At 42.2% G+C, this 19,428-nt stretch overlaps 1 long non-coding RNA gene across 2 annotated transcripts in view; it reads left to right on the top strand.

The window, feature by feature from the left end:
* The window catches only part of LOC147034424 (uncharacterized), a 38,469-nt gene that overhangs the window by 11,094 nt on the left and 7,947 nt on the right, over positions 1-19,428 (top strand). For both annotated transcript variants that reach the window (XR_015058651.1, XR_015058650.1), the window contains exon 2: positions 8,453-8,556. This is a non-coding gene — a long non-coding RNA (uncharacterized LOC147034424). The remainder of the gene's footprint in view (positions 1-8,452; positions 8,557-19,428) is intronic.

Below are 19,428 nucleotides of genomic sequence, written 5' to 3'. Positions count from 1 at the left end.
ACAAAGACAGAAATGCCGGTGATTCCATTTATTTTGGATCCTTTCACTTTAGTCAATAACGTTTGGATCGAGGAGAGATCGAAGGTGGAACGATGGTGTAGTTCCTTACAAACACTGTATACACACCTCAAATGATGGTAAATAGACACCCGATTTTTGAAGGACTACCATTTGAAAAATAAAACCTCAATCAAAAATCGGCTCGAGTAAAATTTTCTAAATATCTCGAAGTGTTTAATTCCGAAGTCTCGTTTCTCTACATTCAAAACTGAAGGACAAGTATTGAAAATACTGTATGCGGTTTTTCGACCGCTGCAAGGCAACGAAATTCAAACGCGCACCTTCACAGACCATATGGCACCTGTTGGCAAAGTTTCATCGAAATCGGTTCGCTGGTTCGTGCTGTGGAGCCTCGCGTTGCAGACACACACACACACACACACACACGCACGCATGCACGCACGCACGCACGCACACACACACACACACACACACACACACACACACACACACACACACACACACACACACGGAAAACCCGACAATAAGGGATATCTAGCTTATATAGCGAATCCAACAGATATACAAACGCTACAGACCAACATGCTTGGCCAAAAATTTTTTCGCCATCTAACAAACGGACCCAAATGTAATACCCTCTCCTCCAGCGAGGGTAACAAGAAAGAAAACAAACGAAGTAAAAACTGAGTACTCCCTTCCTTCGGCGCCTGGCGATGACGTCATGTGTCGCCTGAATATGGAATTGGGAAGGAGCGGTGTGCAATGACTTGACACTTGACATTTTTGACAATGAAAGTGTCATCCGGCAGGTGGTCAATGATCTTACTGCTAAGAAGATCAACCATGTTATTTGTTATGGTGAAAATAGCACCTGAAACCAACCACTCAGAACTTGTATGATAGGATGGTTCTTCAAGTCCGGCATAGACATGGATAATGACGTCATTTTTCGAGTTCACACAAACTACTAAGAGCAGGTGGTAATGCAATTGCATCATCGTAGAGATTACCCTCCACAGAAGGCAGGTGCCCCCTCATCCAGTTGCAACAACCAATCAGCATAATGATTGAGTCGTTTTCGACTTCCATCATCTACACCATCAAGTCGATTGAGCAAGTACATATTTGATCGTAACGTTATAGCGTCGTGTAATGTCGCCACAATGGAGAGCTTTTCATGTGGGCGTTGACGATGTTTGGTCGCCTCCCTCATCAAACCACCGGAAGAATTTGACACCGTTTCTCATCGAGTCATTAATAATACACCGCTTTAATCCAGTAACCTTGCAGTCGCGACAAAGGGATTGCATTGTTACAATTATCGTTACTATATTTATTAGCCCCCATTGGACTTCGTCTGAAATAGGAGCTTATGGATTTGGTCTAAATTTTCGTGTTCGTGCGTACGTCCACAACCATATCTGACATGTATGGACCAATTTTATTCATACCTGGCACAAAGGCAACACATGATGATTCCACAAATGCACATTATTTTATTTTGTTTCGCGATGCGATCAAAGATGGCTGACTGGTGGCCATTTTAGTTGTAAAAAAATAAACAACCTGTTATTGAACACGTCAACCATTTCTCAGTCATGAATTTACTGACCTTGTTCAAACTTCGCACACAGATAATGAATGATGGCTTACATATGCGTGCCATTTTTTTTTCGAGATCAGATCCAATATGGCGGACTGACAACCATTTTAGTGTAAAAAAAAAAACCCTGATGTTGAACACGTCCTCAACCATTTCTCAGACAAGCATTTACGGATGTTGCTCAAACTTTGCACACACATAATGAATGATGGCTTACATATGCACGTCTTTTTTTTTTTCCGAGACCAGATCCAAGATGGCTGTCCGCCAGCTATTTTGTTACTTAAATGTGTCCTCAACCATTTCTCCAATATACATGGCACAATTTCTTTCAAACTTGGCACAAGCATAGTGCATGATGGCATACACTTGCACCGAACTTTATTTTGAGATATGATCAAAGTTGGCCGACTGGTAGACTGGTGGCCATTTTCGTTGTACATAAATATGGGTTAGCCCTTTAATTCCATACAGAAAAATTACAAAAACAACAGATGCTGGCATTTTATGTCTTTTGTTTTTTAAAACTTGTTTTATGATTAACATTACGGTATTATTACTATTATTACAAAAACGATATTACTGTATTAAGAAACCTTGGCTAATCCATTACTCCCATAGTAAAAGCCTTCAACTCTCCCAGGAGTAAAAAGGAAAAAAAACCCAGGCAGGAAGTCCGGAACGTTGCATCGATCGCTCCAGAAAAAAATTAATAACTGGAAGTGGCCTGAAGGCGAGGCCTAAGGAATGAAGCCGAAGACTAACGTTTACCGTGTTGCTGGAATGCCAGTGACACCTATCCTTTCGATATTTGATGATCATTTTAACAATCGCTTTGTTTACACTGAGCGGAAAACGCAAAGGTAGGAAATGGCGATTTTGAATATGACAGGTTCGACGATGTGTTCAGCCTAAACTGCATGGAAATATAAATGGCGAATGTTGGAGTCAGCCTTTCAATGCCATGATGACATGCCAGACGTAATTACGTAGCGTGACATACTGACAGACGGAAAGACAGAAAACTGCCACAACTTTAATATATAGATAACTCTCTATCAATGTCTTTTGATAAGGGAGTCAAGTAAAAACCAAACAAAAGAATGGAGAAAATCACAAATCTGGTATGTAACTTGAAAACATAACCAATGTGAAAAATACAAACTCAATCTTCTCGAATGAAAAGTTGATAAAACGCATAAACGATTAAATATTTAAATTACTGAATTAAAGGATGTAAGCAACATAAACAACTTTGATGCATGTCAATAAATCAATAAAAAATAATATATGGCTCAGGAGGAGCCCAAAAACAAGAACATGAAGAAAACCTTACCATTATATCTCTGTTCAACAAAGATATTTAAAACAACATCCAAATCCCAACATATTAGTGATCAATATTCTTGATGGTGATGAAAGATATATATATATATATATATATATATATATATATATATATATATATATATATATATATATATATATATATATATATATATATATAGCTATGCTTTTGGAAAACTTACCCCAGGGGAGAGCATACATGGATGCATAGGTGACCCAAGGATCAGTTATTTCATTAGTCTTTGCATACATGGCAAGTTGGAGGTGAAGAAAAACAGGTTGGCAGGAATCGGAAGCAGGGTTTTATTGATTTATTTATTTATTTTTACACCAGAAAAACACAAAATACACCAGAATACCCAGATAGTCGTTTATTGATGAGTTTGTCTTGTAGCTGTTCAGAACTCATCTCGAATGTATACTTACCGTTACAGTCCAAGTATCGACTCATCTCAACGATCATGAAGCACAAAATGAGCAGAGATCGATCAAACTGATATGGCCAGGACCTGACGGACGAGTCACTTCATGTGACTCTGCTCAGCATTGCATTTACTACAGGCTTTATTGACCTTTCTGATGAGATCGCTTCAAGGATGAAACTTATGACCCGGGGTTTTACAAAAGGAGTTGGCTTTGCATGTGAAGAGAGCCGGGGACCTCATTTTACAAGTGCCCTCGGCAATCAATCTTGTTTTTGTGAACTTGTGAGAAGATGCTTTCCTTTTCAGCATTACTGTGAGGCAGGACAAGTATATGTGCTGAACTACTGTAAACAGAAAGCCAAATCGTGACTCCCCGTCTGCCCTTCTCATCAATGATACAAGCCTGGTGTTGGCCTAATTGTTAAGGTGGCTGGCTTAATATCTTATGGTCTTGAGTTTGAGCCCCTGTCGAGCCGTTGAAATAACACCAGGTGGGTTGACTCAGCCTGTCAACCTTTCGAGGTCGGTAAAATGAGTACCAGCTTGCTGGTAACAGGTGTCAAAGAATTCTCAATTCCTTCTGTACATTTGAGTCATTTATTGAAACAAAACATGTGCAAACAAACACAAATATATCAATACGGAGAATTCAGAGGAGTTCAATCAGCCGTATAGTCTTCCTCTGATCCTGCAGTACAGTACATGGAAACTTTGAATTCTTATCTAGTATTCAGTGAGACTATGACTGTTCATCCTGCAGACATGCTGACTTTTTGGGGTTCAGCGGAAATAATCACTCACAGCTTTGTGACAGCAGCCATCTCGAGATCAGGTTAATTTCGAAGAGCTGAGGAATATTTATGACCTGAAGGTTGACAGGAGTTCTGGTCATTATTTTCACACACATTCCATTTAAGCTAGACTCTTGTTTGCAGCCAGACTTTCAGGCACCAGTAAATAATTATTTATATACAAGAATCCCTTGATCATCTAAATAATATAATGGGTGATTCTATTATACTGAATAAAGATTAAAGATTATTTGGAAGGCCAATCTGTTTTGGGGAACAAGGATCATTTTAACTAAGCTGATCGATTATCTTCCAGTACAGAAAATGAGATCTAACGTAATTTAAAATGCAAATATATTATTAAAATAGATACATGTTCAAGCACATAGATGTAATAATCATGTTGCATTTGCATACATTTCCCATTAAAGGGTTATAACAATGCATTGTGTTGTATAGTAAAAACATTTACTTTTTCAACTTAATTATCAATCAAGTTTAATTGGCAACATTTTAATTTTTTATCACCCTCAAACCCATTATGCTCATTTTGGAGAAATTTGCATCGACACAGGGGCATTGCATCAGTGGCACAACCGCGCTTCCAGAAAAATGATGCAACCAACAGGCAAAGGCTGCATACGAAATGATATAAACGATATCTCCAACCATAAATTACCATTCCAAATTCAAATGGTAATAAATATTAATGAAATGGGATACTGTCCTCCAGCCAATGAAATAGGATGGGAGACTGCACTATACTCAGACCTGTAGCTCTCTCTGTAGGTCTTTGTCATAAAATGGTATCATGTATCCTATTTAGTTATTTTTTATTACGGTTTGAATTTGGTAATTTGTGGACACCTCGTATGGATAAAAACGATCTGAATCGAATCAAATCCTGCCATTTATAATACTCGAAAGTTCTGATAAATATCACCAAGAAGTGAAAAGCAAATTGGAAATCACAGATTGATTGATTTGTGGTGACGGCAATGTGGTCAATGTGATCGGAAGTGAAGTGATACTGTGTACGGGATCCTGGAGGACGTCAACGTGGCCTTTGGTGAGCGAAAGCTCATGACGTCACACACAACCAATAAACTAGACACTAGAGTGATACCTTGCAAATAACTCGAGGTCATGACAGGTCTATCAGATCCTGCATGTGGAATGAGTAAATGCTTGCCAGTGGAATGAAATTGAAACATTGTGTTTTTAAAATTGATCGTACTTTCCATCCAATATGGGTTTTGACCACATTAAAACGGGTCTGCGGCTTTTCAGAAACAAAACGGGTGAAATCCGTAAAATCCCGGTCACTTACCATCAATGTCTTCGCATAGATAGTCCTTGGTTTCTTGTCAAGTGCTGTTCGGGGTGGACATGCATTGGCTAGGCTGTATTTTTCCAGTGTAATGTCTCCCCTCTGTTGCTTTCAATCTTTCTTCCTTCACACCATCATTCTGTTTAATCCCTCTGTTACTTTCAACCATCCCTCCTTTTCCCCATCGGTCAGTTACCCCCCCCTCCTCTGCTCATTTTAACAGTCCCTCCTTCAAAACATCAGTCTTGCCTTTGGCCCCACGGTCAGCCCTCAGTCCGGCGGAATTCCTCTCCGTGTTCCCTCCATCCGCACATTGCGTAATTGGGCATGTTCGACCCGTCTGTGGTCGTTCACCCATCAGTTGCTCTCACATGCATATTCATAATGCTTGGTGCTCGTCGTGGCCTGGAAGGTGCGGCGCTTTTCGCAGGCATGGTACAGTGCAGAACTGCAAGAGGAATACTTGGGTGCAAATGGGGGGGGGAAGGACTGGGGGCTCTTGTCACAGCCTTGGGCGAGTAAAGGGAGGGGTGGGGGCTGCATTGAAAGTTCCCTCGGAATGACGTGGCATTTTCCACAAGTGATGTTGTGGACCCACCCTCATTAGCTGCAGACCAATGAGAGGGAGAAAAGGCTCATGAGACGTGGGGAAAAAGTGAGATGAAGAACAAGCGGCCACAACGTAATTTGGCTGTTGGCGAACATTCGTGCATTGAAGTAGGTTTATGAGAGCTGTGGGAAGAGAAAGGCAGAAACAAACGGGATCGACTCATGCGAGCAGGAACGAAAAGAGCTCCTGAGCAGACGGCTCAAAGAGCAGAAAGGCAGAAACCAGAAGCTGAGGCAGAAGGGGTGAGTCATCAATATAACTCGCATATCTAGGATGCCGGAGAGAACTCGCCTACTGGATCTGGCCACCAGAAGCTGAGGCAGAGGAGGGCGAGTTGCCAATATAGCTCGCATATCTGGGACGCTGGAGAGGACTCGCCTACTGGGTCTGGGCACCTCGGGGACACAGCTGCATGTCCCCATCACGTCACATTGCCACTGCCCATCTTCCCCAGCTATTTCCTTCCGCATTCTCCTGTATATTTGTGTGAGGTGAGGGAGGAAAGGAAAGACTGCTTTCCTTTTCTCCATTCATTACTTTTATTATATTTTCAAGTCCTTGTTATATTTTTCTCCCCTGAGTAAATGATGGGCAAGTCTTTTGTTGAAGTAAGATTGAAGAAGAATCTGTGTTATGGTTAAATCTGCTCTGATGTGCCTTTTTGCTTTCTTGCACAAGTAAGGTTAGACGGGAAGTTGTACCCCAATAATTTGCTTTGTTAACCAGCGCACACTCACTGTATCGCTCGGCAGTAATTGGAGTGTGCACTGAGGGCACGAGACCTCAATTGACTCAGCCATCCACAGGTAAACTTATCACTCAAAGTAGTGTGACCCTGCCCAGGTTGGCAATGCCAATCGACGTTCATGGTTGCTTAGCACCCTGCCATGCACGAAGTTACCTGTGCCCGACGGCCTCAGGACCGGTTGTTCGGAAGGAACCCGAATGCTTCCCCTCGTGGCAAGCCCCAAACCCTGGATCCGCAACAATATAAAGCCATTTTTGATGTCTCGTATTAGTCATCCTTTTTTGTAGTCTCTCAAAGAGCGAATGAAACGCTCAATGACAACAGCTTTCCCTTCATTAAAAGTGCTGTTTAATGTAATACCATTATCTTTAAGAAAATTATTAAATATTCCATCATCGTTTTCTGTTCCCTCATCAGTCCATAATTTATTTGGCTTCCTTTTACTAAATATCTGTTTGAAGACTAAAACGAGACTTCTGCCTCTTATTTTTCAATGGAACAACCCATGCATATGTTGACCTTAAATCAATAACGGTTCAAGCATACTTGTATCCTTTATCATCATTAACTTAAATTAAGTCAGCAGACTATTTAAACAAACAATTTTTAACATTATGTTTCACACTAGTTAACAAGTTATTGCAAATATAACAAACCTAAACAAGTTGTACAAAAGATACAACCAGTTCAAGTGACATTTAAAAACTAAGATAATTCAATCAAAATAATCAAAGGTTAAATAAAAGTACATCGTGTGTCATGGACATTAGTCTGCTAAGATATTCATCATATTCACCGAGTACATTTTTTTCCTGCACTGGCAGAGTGTTATACATTGAAGTCCCATACTCCTGCACATACACCACTGAGCACAATGATGCAGCTTTGAGGCCACACTTGATGAGTTGCCTGCAGCTTTTTGTGGCTCAAGGTAGGATGATCCAAAGAGATTCTCACCTGCTGTCCTTAGTTCAGCCAAATGCATCTGGACTGTGGATATTCTGTTCAGTTTGCAAGCTTGTCGGCCAGATTCCAGCTTCATATATATATACTCTGATTTCCATGTTCGATAAGAGCCGATTGTGTTGGTGGAAGGTTTTGCATCACTTGCACCTTTTGTGGAAAGAGTTCCTTCCTTGGGTCATTGGCTTTCCACCTTGCCTTGAGCTATCATAGAGGATGCAAGTGAATTTCTCTATGATGTTCTATGATAAGGTAAATCTACAGTCAGTGGTTCAAAGTGATGCTCAGTAACTGAGGGAAATGTCTTCCATGCTTCCCAATATTTTTTGCCCTTCCAATGAACTGTGATGTTGTATCAGACCAGGTAAAGGCATGGAAGAAAGGGAGTGTACTAGACTTTATTTGCCAAGTTTAAGGCAAATGGAGTTGATATGGTTATACTTGAAATTCTTTCCTTCGTTCGTTCCTTCTTTTCTTCGACATAAATCCAAAGGCTACCCAAAGCTGTACATCAGGATGTTGCTTTGTTAGCTCAAATAATATATCATCCAGGCCAACAACAACATCTGTATCCACTCTGCTGACCATAATAGTCTTTGTACCTCTTTTCACAGCATTGGCAACATGAAGATGCATTCTCGGATCAGCTTCCTCATGGTCGGATGCCTGCATCGGCTCGCTATTGCATATTGACAACTGATTGTTCAAAGAATCAGAGGTAATATTAACTTCTTTCCTGCTGGGTAATCACAGGCAGTTTCATCTTCTGTCAACAATGAAAATAGCTCTTCTTTGTTTGTCAGGTGCTGCAGGTATGTGGTAAATTTATGGGCATCTTTGTCTCAGAGGAAATTTTATATCCTGACCCCCTTCCTTCTCTTTTCATGTGTGACCTCCTTCAAGCTGTCTTCCTTGTATACTTTAAAAAAATGTACTCGGTGAATATGATGAATATCTTAGCAGACTAATGTCCATGATACACCATGTACTTTTATTTAACCTTTGATTATTTTGATTGAATTATCATAGTTTTAAAATGTCACTTGAACTGGTTGTATCTTTTGTATAACTTGTTTAGGTTTGTTATATTTGCAATAACTTGTTAACTAGTGCGAAACATAATGTTCAAAATTGTTTGTTTAAACTTTAAATAGTCTTCTTCTTCTTCTTCTTTCGGCTGATCCCGTTAGGGGTCGCCACAGCGGATCATCAATATTATCCGCATAGTGATTTGGCACATGTTTTACACCGGATGCCCTTCCTGACGCAACCCTGGTCGCCTCTTGCGACACAGGGATCTGGTACACCTATTTTAACCAGGGTATACACCTGACTTTAAATAGTCTGCTGACTTAATTAAAGTTAACTAGTACGGGCCCGTAGGTGAGTGCCAGTATGTGCAGCCTCTCTCTCTCTCTCTCTCTCTCTCTCTCTCTCTCTCTCTCTCTCTCTCTCTCTCTCTCTCTCTCTCTCTCTCCTCTCTCTCTCTCTCTCTCTCTCTCTCTCTCTCTCTCTCTCTCTCTCTCTCTCTCTCTCTCTCTCTCTCTCTCTCTCTCTCTCTCTCTCTCTCTCTCTCTCTCTCTCTCTCTCTCTCTCTCTCTCTCTCTCCTCCTCACATCCGCGGGTCCCCAGCAATATTCCTGGCAAGTTTCAATCGTGCAAAAGAAAAAATAAATAAACATTAATTGTGATGTCATTCGTGATGTCATAGCACCATGTCCTGTCATTGGTCGACAGATAAATGGCCGTAACTTGGGAACCGCTCGTCCGATTAATATCAAACCTTGAAAAGCACATCCGCGGGGCCCCGGCAATATTCCTGGCAAGTTTCAATCAGATCGGACCGTTGATCATGCAAAAAAAAAAGAATAAATAAATAAATGAACATTAATTGTGATGTCATTCGTTTTGTCATAGCACCGTGTCTTGTCATTGGTCGACAGATAAATGGCCGTAACTTGGGAACCGCTCGTCCGATCGATATGAAACCTCGAAAAGGCACATCCGTGGGTCCCCGGCAATATTCCTGGCAAGTTTCAATGAGATCGGACCGGCGGTCGCAGACACACAGACAGACAGACAGACACACACACAGAGATTGCTGGTATTATAGATAGATGATGATAAAGGATACAAGTATGCTTGAACCTTTATTGATTTAAGGTCAACATATGCATGGGTTGTTCCATCATCTATTCGTTTACATCCCTGAAGCTGGTGATTGGTCCAAGGTATGAAATTCCTAGTGCTGTGCTCACCAAATGTTGACGTATTACCCCTGGGAAGTACATGTACGACAGCGGGACCATCAAATACTTTGACATCAAAATGCACTGGAATTTCTGGCTGGAAGGTATTCAAGGTATCTACTAATTGTGATTTGCAACTTGGCAGGCATTGTTTTCTATACTTAGTGATGGTGGCCAAGGGTGATTTTCATGCATGAAAAACTAATCTAAGTCTGCATCACAAACTAGAATTGAGATGAACAGCTGGCTGAAGAGACTGCAGCCATTCTCGATGTCTTCCATCTTTTGCTTCATCTCAGATTTGGCCTTTTCAGTCGGATGCTTGAACATTTGGAAGCTATTTCTCTTGATTAGCTCAAGGATTGACACAGTCCTCTCCACAATAACGTCCTTCAGATAATTTGTACACTTTGTGGTACCTGCTGCTTGCTTATCACGTCCTTCTGAATACAATCTTGGGTATCGAGGGACAGAAGTTCAAATGACTCCTCGGCAAAAGCGTTGCTCATCAATGCAATTATTATGGTACAGAGTTTATTTGTTTGTGTTTTGAAGGATTGCTGAGTTGAAAACCCTTGTTCATAGTTTATAAAATCAGCAGAGTCATCTGTAGAATACTGCCTTTCAAACTCTTCCAGTCGCCTTGCCTCCTCTGGACTCAACATAACACCATCCATATTTTCATTGCTGCTGGGTTCTCTGTCGGCTCGATTGCTCCACCAGAATCCTTTACCTTTGCATTGTGCTTTTCATGTGTGATTTTCTAACTCAACAGGAAGTGATTGAAGTTGTCTCAATCCCTATCTCCATACTACAGAAACTTATCAGAGGAATTACCTCCTTTGTCATCCTGTCCAAGCATTTTGAATCACCATTACCTCAACAGATAGTCCACGTTTCCCAATCATTTCTGCTTGTTTTAGGAGCTGCATTAATTAAACTGAAAAGAGGAAAATGTTTGTTTTTACAGCATTGAAAATCAAAATTGCAGCCTGGTGGCCTTGGATTTTATACAGATATTGCAATGACAGTAAAGCATGTCCACTCACTAATGTCAATATTCCTACTGATATCAAGTCAATTGAAAGAAACTAGAGAGTTCTTAGAATACCTTACGGCTTACCCAAATATGTAATTCAATTGAAATAAAATAATGATTTTAAAGGTCGTATAAAAAATTCCAGAAGTTTACCACCATTGATGCAGTGTCTTATACACAACCTTTTTGTAGACATTGTCGAGGCTCGTAGATGAGCTGGTATACTGAACGGATCAGGGTGCAACAGACAATAAGAGGATGTAAAACGCGCATGCATGAGGTTGACAATATGGATACAGAAGGAAACTCCAAACATGGAAAACTGGAGAATTGGAAGTAGGAGGGATTTGGGTCGGGTTAACGAGGGTAGAAGACATCGTGGTTTTGTATTGGGGAAGATCTGAGGTGGTCGTGAATAGCTGTCTTGAAAACCTGAAGGGAAGAATGAGATTGAAGAGGATGTGGAAGTTGATTCCACAGGAGGGAAAAAAGAGGAACAAATGAGTGGAGGTGAACAGTGATCCAAGATTTAGGTAGTTTCACCAGAAGGGGGTTGATGGTGGGCCATGTGAGCCTTGGGGAAAGAGCAGTACGAAAAGAGCAGAGGGTGTAACACCACAAAGGAGGCGGTAGAAGAAAGATAGACCAGCAACCTGTCTGCAATGGCAAAATGATAAGCCAATAGTCTCAGCTTCAGTGCGGGAGTTTCCAATTATCTTGAAGACCTTGGTTTCCACCATGTCAAGCTGAGCAAGATGGAAAGCAGGTGAGCCAGCCAGAAGGGAAAGCAGTGCTCCATCAAGCTGCGGATGAAGGGCTTGTATGTGGATAGGAGTTAAGGCGTGCCAAGGAAGGACTTTTTCGACGGAGGATGTCCAATCGGTGGCTGGCCTTGAAGGTCAACTTTTAAATGTGGTTTGCCCAAGAAAAATCATGGCTGACGGTGAGACCTCGGAGTTTGATTGACTGAACTTCCTCAAGAAGATGATTAAGATAGTACAGGGTGCCCCACAGAAAACCAGGAAATTTGAGATTTTGATATTTATTTTGCTGTATTTTACCATATCAATAAACTAACATATAAATAAAGTGTATCTTTGTTTTACACGACATCTAAGTTTGGTTTTGTTTTGTTTAAAAATAAAGTGGATCTGTGTTTTACATTACATCTAAGTTTGCTTTTGTTTTGTTTTAAATAAACTGTACCAAATTTCCTGGTTTTCTGTGGGGCACCCTGTAGATAGGAGGGTTTGCCAGACAGTCCTTTCAGAGAGAGATAGTGAGAGTGTGTCAGGATTAATATCAACATATACAAGAACTGCAAAACTGGAGGTTTTTGAAAGCAATAACGTGATTTGTGTTCAACAGTGTTAAAGTATATAATTCTGCTTCTTCTTCTTCTTCTTTTAACAAACATTTATTGGACCTGCATTAATTCAGGAGCGCATTTAATGACTTTTTCTTGTGGGGTCAGCCAGGAGAAGATTGGCACACAAATTAATTCCAGAAGTTGATCACCGTTGGCTCAGTGTCCATTACACCACCTTATTTAACAAGTGCATGAGTTATCTATACCTGTTGTTTGTGTCCTTTATAATGTCCCTAAAAATAGGAAGTTTGTTTGGAATGATTTTCAATTTTGTTTGACTGGCAGACAGACAGACAGACAGACAGATGAAAAAAAAAAGTACAGTATCTCACTTCTCAAGACACGTGTGATTGGGACAAATTCACAGCCAAAGTACTGCTTTGCTATGGTTGGAGAATCTCCCTTCCCTCACTTCAAATGCCACTACAGCCGACTCCGCTCGTGAGAAGGCTGAATGCCTCAATTTTGTGTTTGCTTAAATATCGTGTCCATAACATATATATATATATATATATATATATATATATATATATATATATATATATATATATATATATATATATATATATATATATATATATATATATATATATATATCAGTGCCTACCCTTCCCAGTCATACCCAACAACTCCTGAATTCTGTCTTTTGCACCTGAAGAAAATGTGGAAAAATTTCTGGCAACCCTCGACTCTGACTCTGTTGCCGGACCAGATGGCATCAGCTTGCGTGTCATAAAAATCTGCTTTGCTGCTCTTGCACTTCTTCTCTCTGCCATTTTCACCTTGTCATTTGCCATAGGTCATCTTCCATCTGTTTGGAAATCATCCAACATCACAGCATGACTTTAAAAGGTGCAAAAATGGATCCCTTTAACTACAACCCAATTAGCTTACTTCCAATTATCAGCAAAGTCATGGAATCCATCATCACAGTTGACATAAAATGATTCCTTTTCTCCAACAGCCTCATCTCAGATCATCAATTCAGATTCAGACATGTTCACTCTACCTGGACCATGCTGCTTCTACTCTCCCACCAATGGTGGAGGCCCTCACTATCAGACATGAGATCAGAGCTGTGTCTCTGGACATATCTTGAGCTTTCGGTACAGTTTGGCATCCTGCTTTCCTCTCCAAACTCTCTGCCTATGGAATCAAAGAGCAACTCTATTCTTGCTCTCTCCATTCTTCTCGCCAATGTGTGGCTCTCAACAGAGCCCTTTCATCTCCTTTCCCTGTCAAGGCTGGGGTACCCCAAGGCAGTGTTCTCGGCCCCCATCTTATTCTTAATATTAATTAATGATCTCACTGACTCTGAAAAATCCTCTCGATCTCTTTATTGATATTTCCACTCTCTGCCATGACATCCCTCATCGTTCTGACAGACAGACAAGGCAGCAGCCTCTTCCCTCTCCTCAGACCTTGACAAAATCACAAACTCCTTAAACACTTGGAATATGTCTTTCAATCCTGGGAAATCCCACACAGTCTCTCTCTCTCTCTCTCTCTCTCTCTCTCTCTCTCTCTCTCTCTCTCTCTCTCTCTCTCTCTCTCTCTCTCTCTCTCTCTCTCTGTCTCTGTCTCTGTCTCTGTCTCTGTCTCTGTCTCTGTCTCTGTCTCTGTCTCTGTCTCTGTCTCTGTCTCTGTCTCTGTCTCTGTCTCTGTCTCTGTCTCTGTCTCTGTCTCTGTCTCTGTCTCTGTCTCTGTCTCTGTCTCTCTCTCTCTCTGAAAGGACCGTCTGCAAACCCTCCCACCTACTTTCTCAACAACTGTCTTGTAGAGGTTCAGTCACTCAAAGGCTTGTCGAGGTTCATTCACTCAAAGGCTTCAAGAGGTTCATTCACTCAAAGGCTTCAAGAGGTTCATTCACTCAAAGGCTTCAGGAGGTTCAGTCACTCAAAGGCTTCAAGATGTTCAGTCTCAGCCATGATCTCTCTTGGGCAAGCCACATTTCAAAGTTGGCCTCCAAAGCCAGATGCTGACTGGGCTTCTTCCATCATGCAAAGTCCTTCATGGCACACCTGAGCTCCGAGCCACATAAAAGGTTTTCATTTGCAGCTTGAGTCCTGCTCTCTCCATATGGGCTGGCTCCCTTGCCTCGCATCTTGTTCAGCTTGACGCCATGGCAACCAAGGCTTATAATATTGGAATCTTTCGTATTGAAGCTATGGGCCAGTCGCTTTGCCATCACAACAGGTCGGTGGTCTCTGTTTTCTTCCGCCTCATTTTTGGTCTTGCACCCTCTGTGCCCTCTCCTTGCTCTCCCCCCCCCACCCTTCAAGTATCTGCAGTATGCACGTGGTCCACCAGCAACCCCATCCTAGTGAAACTGCCTAAATCCAGAAGCAATGCTCACCTCCACTCATTTATTCCTCTCTTTTCACACCTGTGAAACCACCTTCCACACTCTCTTCAATCTCTTCCTTCCCTCCAGCTATTCAAAACGATCTCAGGTCACCCCCCCCCACCGCCCATCCAAGCCATGATCTTCTCTGCACCCGTTAAACCACCCCCACCCCTTCCAAAATTTTGCTTATGTATCCATCTTGTCCACCCCTTGCATTCTCCTTACCCCTCATCGTTACCTGCATCCCTTGTTTGTCCCTCGATGTATACTTTATCTCTCCACCCTGCTGCTGACGTTTTCCCTTTCTCCTGCTGTTCTATTTGTTATGTTGTGTCCTGATTCTTCCACGAGTCGAGACCATTAAAAAAAAAAATACAAAAAAATGCATCTTCGTTTTCTGATTCATGTTCCGATTCGTAATCAAAATATAACATTCAATTTAAGTGAAGTTTTTCCTCGATCATAAACTGACGTTTCGAGATGGACGAAGGGACAGACAGAAGTTAAACCATTGCTTAACCCTGATTTTGCCTTCGTATGTGCTGGGTAATGACCACCACAATATGCAGCTTCATAGTTTACACCATGTGACCTTTGGTTTTCACCTGACCTTCACCTATCGGCCAGCGAGCCTTGGAACTCTCTCTCTCTCTCTCTCTCTCTCTCTCTCTCTCTCTCTCTCTCTCTCTCTCTCTCTCTCTCTCTCTCTCTCTCTCTCTCTCTCTCTCTCTCTCTCTCTCTCTCTCTCTCTCTCTCTCTCTCTCTCTCTCTCTCTCTCTCTCTCTCTCTCTCTCTCTCTCTCTCTCTCTCTCTCTCTCTCTCTCTCTCTCTCTCTCTCTCTCTCTCTCTCTCTCTCTCTCTCTCTCTCTCTCTCTCTCTCTCTCTCTCTCTCTCTCTCTCTCTCTCTCTCTCTCTCTCTCTCTCTCTCTCTCTCTGAAAGGACCGTCTGCAAACCCTCCCACCTACTTTCTCAACAACTGTCTTGTAGAGGTTCAGTCACTCAAAGGCTTGTCGAGGTTCATTCACTCAAAGGCTTCAAGAGGTTCATTCACTCAAAGGCTTCAAGAGGTTCATTCACTCAAAGGCTTCAGGAGGTTCAGTCACTCAAAGGCTTCAAGATGTTCAGTCTCAGCCATGATCTCTCTTGGGCAAGCCACATTTCAAAGTTGGCCTCCAAAGCCAGATGCTGACTGGGCTTCTTCCATCATGCAAAGTCCTTCATGGCACACCTGAGCTCCTAGCCACATAAAAGGTTTTCATTTGCAGCTTGAGTCCTGCTCTCTCCATATGGGCTGGCTCCCTTGCCTCGCATCTTGTTCAGCTTGATGCCATGGCAACCAAGGCTTATAATATTGGAATCTTTCGTATTGAAGCTATGGGCCAGTCGCTTTGCCATCACAACAGGTCGGTGGTCTCTGTTTTCTTCCGCCTCATTTTTGGTCTTGCACCCTCTGTGCCCTCTCCTTGCTCTCCCCCCCCCCCACCCTTCAAGTATCTGCAGTATGCACGTGGTCCACCAGCAACCCCATCCTAGTGAAACTGCCTAAATCCAGAAGCAATGCTCACCTCCACTCATTTATTCCTCTCTTTTCACACCTGTGAAACCACCTTCCACACTCTCTTCAATCTCTTCCTTCCCTCCAGCTATTCAAAACGATCTCAGGTCACCCCCCCCACCGCCCATCCAAGCCATGATCTTCTCTGCACCCGTTAAACCACCCCCACCCCTTCCAAAATTTTGCTTATGTATCCATCTTGTCCACCCCTTGCATTCTCCTTACCCCTCATCGTTACCTGCATCCCTTGTTTGTCCCTCGATGTATACTTTATCTCTCCACCCTGCTGCTGACGTTTTCCCTTTCTCCTGCTGTTCTATTTGTTATGTTGTGTCCTGATTCTTCCACGAGTCGAGACCATTAAAAAAAAAATACAAAAAAATGCATCTTCGTTTTCTGATTCATGTTCCGATTCGTAATCAAAATATAACATTCAATTTAAGTGAAGTTTTTCCTCGATCATAAACTGACGTTTCGAGATGGACGAAGGGACAGACAGAAGTTAAACCATTGCTTAACCCTGATTTTGCCTTCGTATGTGCTGGGTAATGACCACCACAATATGCAGCTTCATAGTTTACACCATGTGACCTTTGGTTTTCACCTGACCTTCACCTATCGGCCAGCGAGCCTTGGAACTCTCTCTCTCTCTCTCTCTCTCTCTCTCTCTCTCTCTCTCTCTCTCTCTCTCTCTCTCTCTCTCTCTCTCTCTCTCTCTCTCTCTCTCTATCTATCTATCTATCTATCTATCTATCTATCTATCTATCTATCTATCTATCTATCTATCTATCTATCTATCTATCTATCTATCTATCTATCTATCTATCTATCTATCTCTCTATCTCTCTCTCTCTCCCCCCCCCCTCTCCAGAATGTTTGCCAAGGATCTAAACAACACGTGTGAAAAGTTTGATACTTTAGTCCAGTGCGTAACATTCTCATCAATATTTGGCCCTAAACCACAAAGGGAGTTGCTTCGTGATACAAGTTTCTCGGAAACTGGTCAAAGCATTGAAAAGAGGAAGTTAGTTGAACAGCTAAGGAAAATACCATCTTCCCCTAATACTACCCTTGGATTAAATGATTTAGAATTAACAATTGTGGGGATAAAGTCTTCTTGAGTAAAGCCTGCTTAGGTTATGGAATTTCCCCACCGTCTGAGTATGTGTTAACTTTAGGCAATGGAGCAAGGTCAATAGATTCCAAAGGATTAAGAAGATTTTATTGGCGTCTCAGAAATTACTAAAATTGGAAAACGTTAAAAATGATGAAATGTTTTTTAAATATTTATCCTTTTTTTACGGAGTGAAAAGTGGTGTACAGTATATTGTGTTATTTTCCCATTGACTTCGATGTTAATATGGCCTATGGTCCAGAACCAACATTTTGATACTGCTCATCATCCTGTTCTTTTGTTTTTTTCTGGCGTATTCATAACCACATGACCACCAGAAAGGGGAAACAAATTCCATCTTCCAGCATGATTGGGTCTATTACCCAAGCACCATATCGAAAAACTTGGTTTTGTTTTGTATGCAAGTTGTGAAATTCATACCCAGGTCACTTGCAAACTCTCCACGAGTCAACGTTCAAGGGATACGTGAAGTGGTGCCATCATGCGGCACTCAATGTCTGTGTCCGTATTTATCTTTGCCTGCTATGCCATAGCCCCATTATCTGGTGAGTACTCTGAGGAGGGGTTGAAAACTGCATGCAGGTATTTAGTAGTAACTAAGTTCACTCTTTGCTATTTATATTACTTTGCACAAAATTTTACCTTTGACCGACAGAGATGATGATGATATTTTCATTCTTGCCTAAGACAAAACTCACCTGCAACAAAGTCTCAACCCACCTGCTTTTGACATATTAGGATTTTATTAAAACGCACACACGCACACACACACAACCGATTACAAATATCCCAGGACCTCGCTGGCCTTCAACCAGCCTCGCTCCTGTAAAGAAAAAAAAAAAAGAGAAGCTCAAACTGGCCAAAGCACAATGCTTCTCAAATAACACTGTCGCATGCTGAGGGGGCGCAGCCACACGCAGAGCACACTCAAATGAGCACTCTCTAAAAGGCAGGTAACAATACCCAGTCACAGAGCCTGTTATGGTCAGGATTCTGAATGGCCATTTTTGTATAGTCTAGGCTCATGGAAGAGATATAACACAGAACAGATCAAGACACTACATAAATTAATCAGGAGAAACAGAATCGGTACAATCCTCAACATCTCAAACATGCACTTTCTTCCTCTCATCACACCTCCCTCTCTTCCCCACTCCTCAAATCTTGTGCCTCCCCCTGCCCACTCCCTTCTTCACTACACCACTCCCCCAAGTCTCATCCTTTCCCTCTCGCGTTTGGCTGTGCCTGCTGTCATTGTCTCCCGTCCCGCTCAAAGCACGCTTCACTCTCTTCCCCGTCCAAGCGTCCCTCTCACTTTTATCAAAAACTCTGCCCTCAACTCTCTCCTCTCACCCTTCTCCCTCCAATCTCAACCTTCTCAAAGTCCCCCCCCTCACATATCCACAAAGCTGTCTCCTTCCTCTACCCCTCTCTCTTACCCCACTGTGCCTCATCCCATCACCACCGAGCATTTTCTCCTCCTCATCCAGCCCTCTTCCCTTGCTCTTCTGCAATCCCCCACACACTGTCAACAACTCTCCCTACCTCCCACCCTCCTCCCTCATCCTACCCTACTCTCTCCTGTACCCAAAGCCTCCTCCCCTCCCTCTTCCTTAACATTGTGGACCTCAAACATCCGGGCCTTCACTCTAACCTGACAGACCTTTCCATACAGGTTTCCACTGACAAACCAGACATAATCTTCTTAACAGAAACTTTCCTTCTTCAAGACGTCTGACTCCCAAGTACCTCTCCCTGGTTACTCCTTCCTCCAGTATGACAAACCTGAGCCTCTTCCTGGCAGCGCAGTTGCTCTCTTCATGAAAAGCTCTATTCCTAACTCTCCATGCACTGCCCTCACTCCCCCAGGAATACCTTTGGCTATGGCTTCCCTC

Source organism: Eptatretus burgeri, chromosome 1, assembly GCF_056783735.1.
Source record: "Eptatretus burgeri isolate ZD-2024b chromosome 1, Ebu_testis_v1, whole genome shotgun sequence".
NCBI classification, from domain to species: Eukaryota; Metazoa; Chordata; class Myxini; order Myxiniformes; family Myxinidae; genus Eptatretus; species Eptatretus burgeri.
The sequence above is the reverse complement of the archived record's forward strand: the minus strand, read 5'-3'. Positions and strand labels throughout refer to the sequence as shown.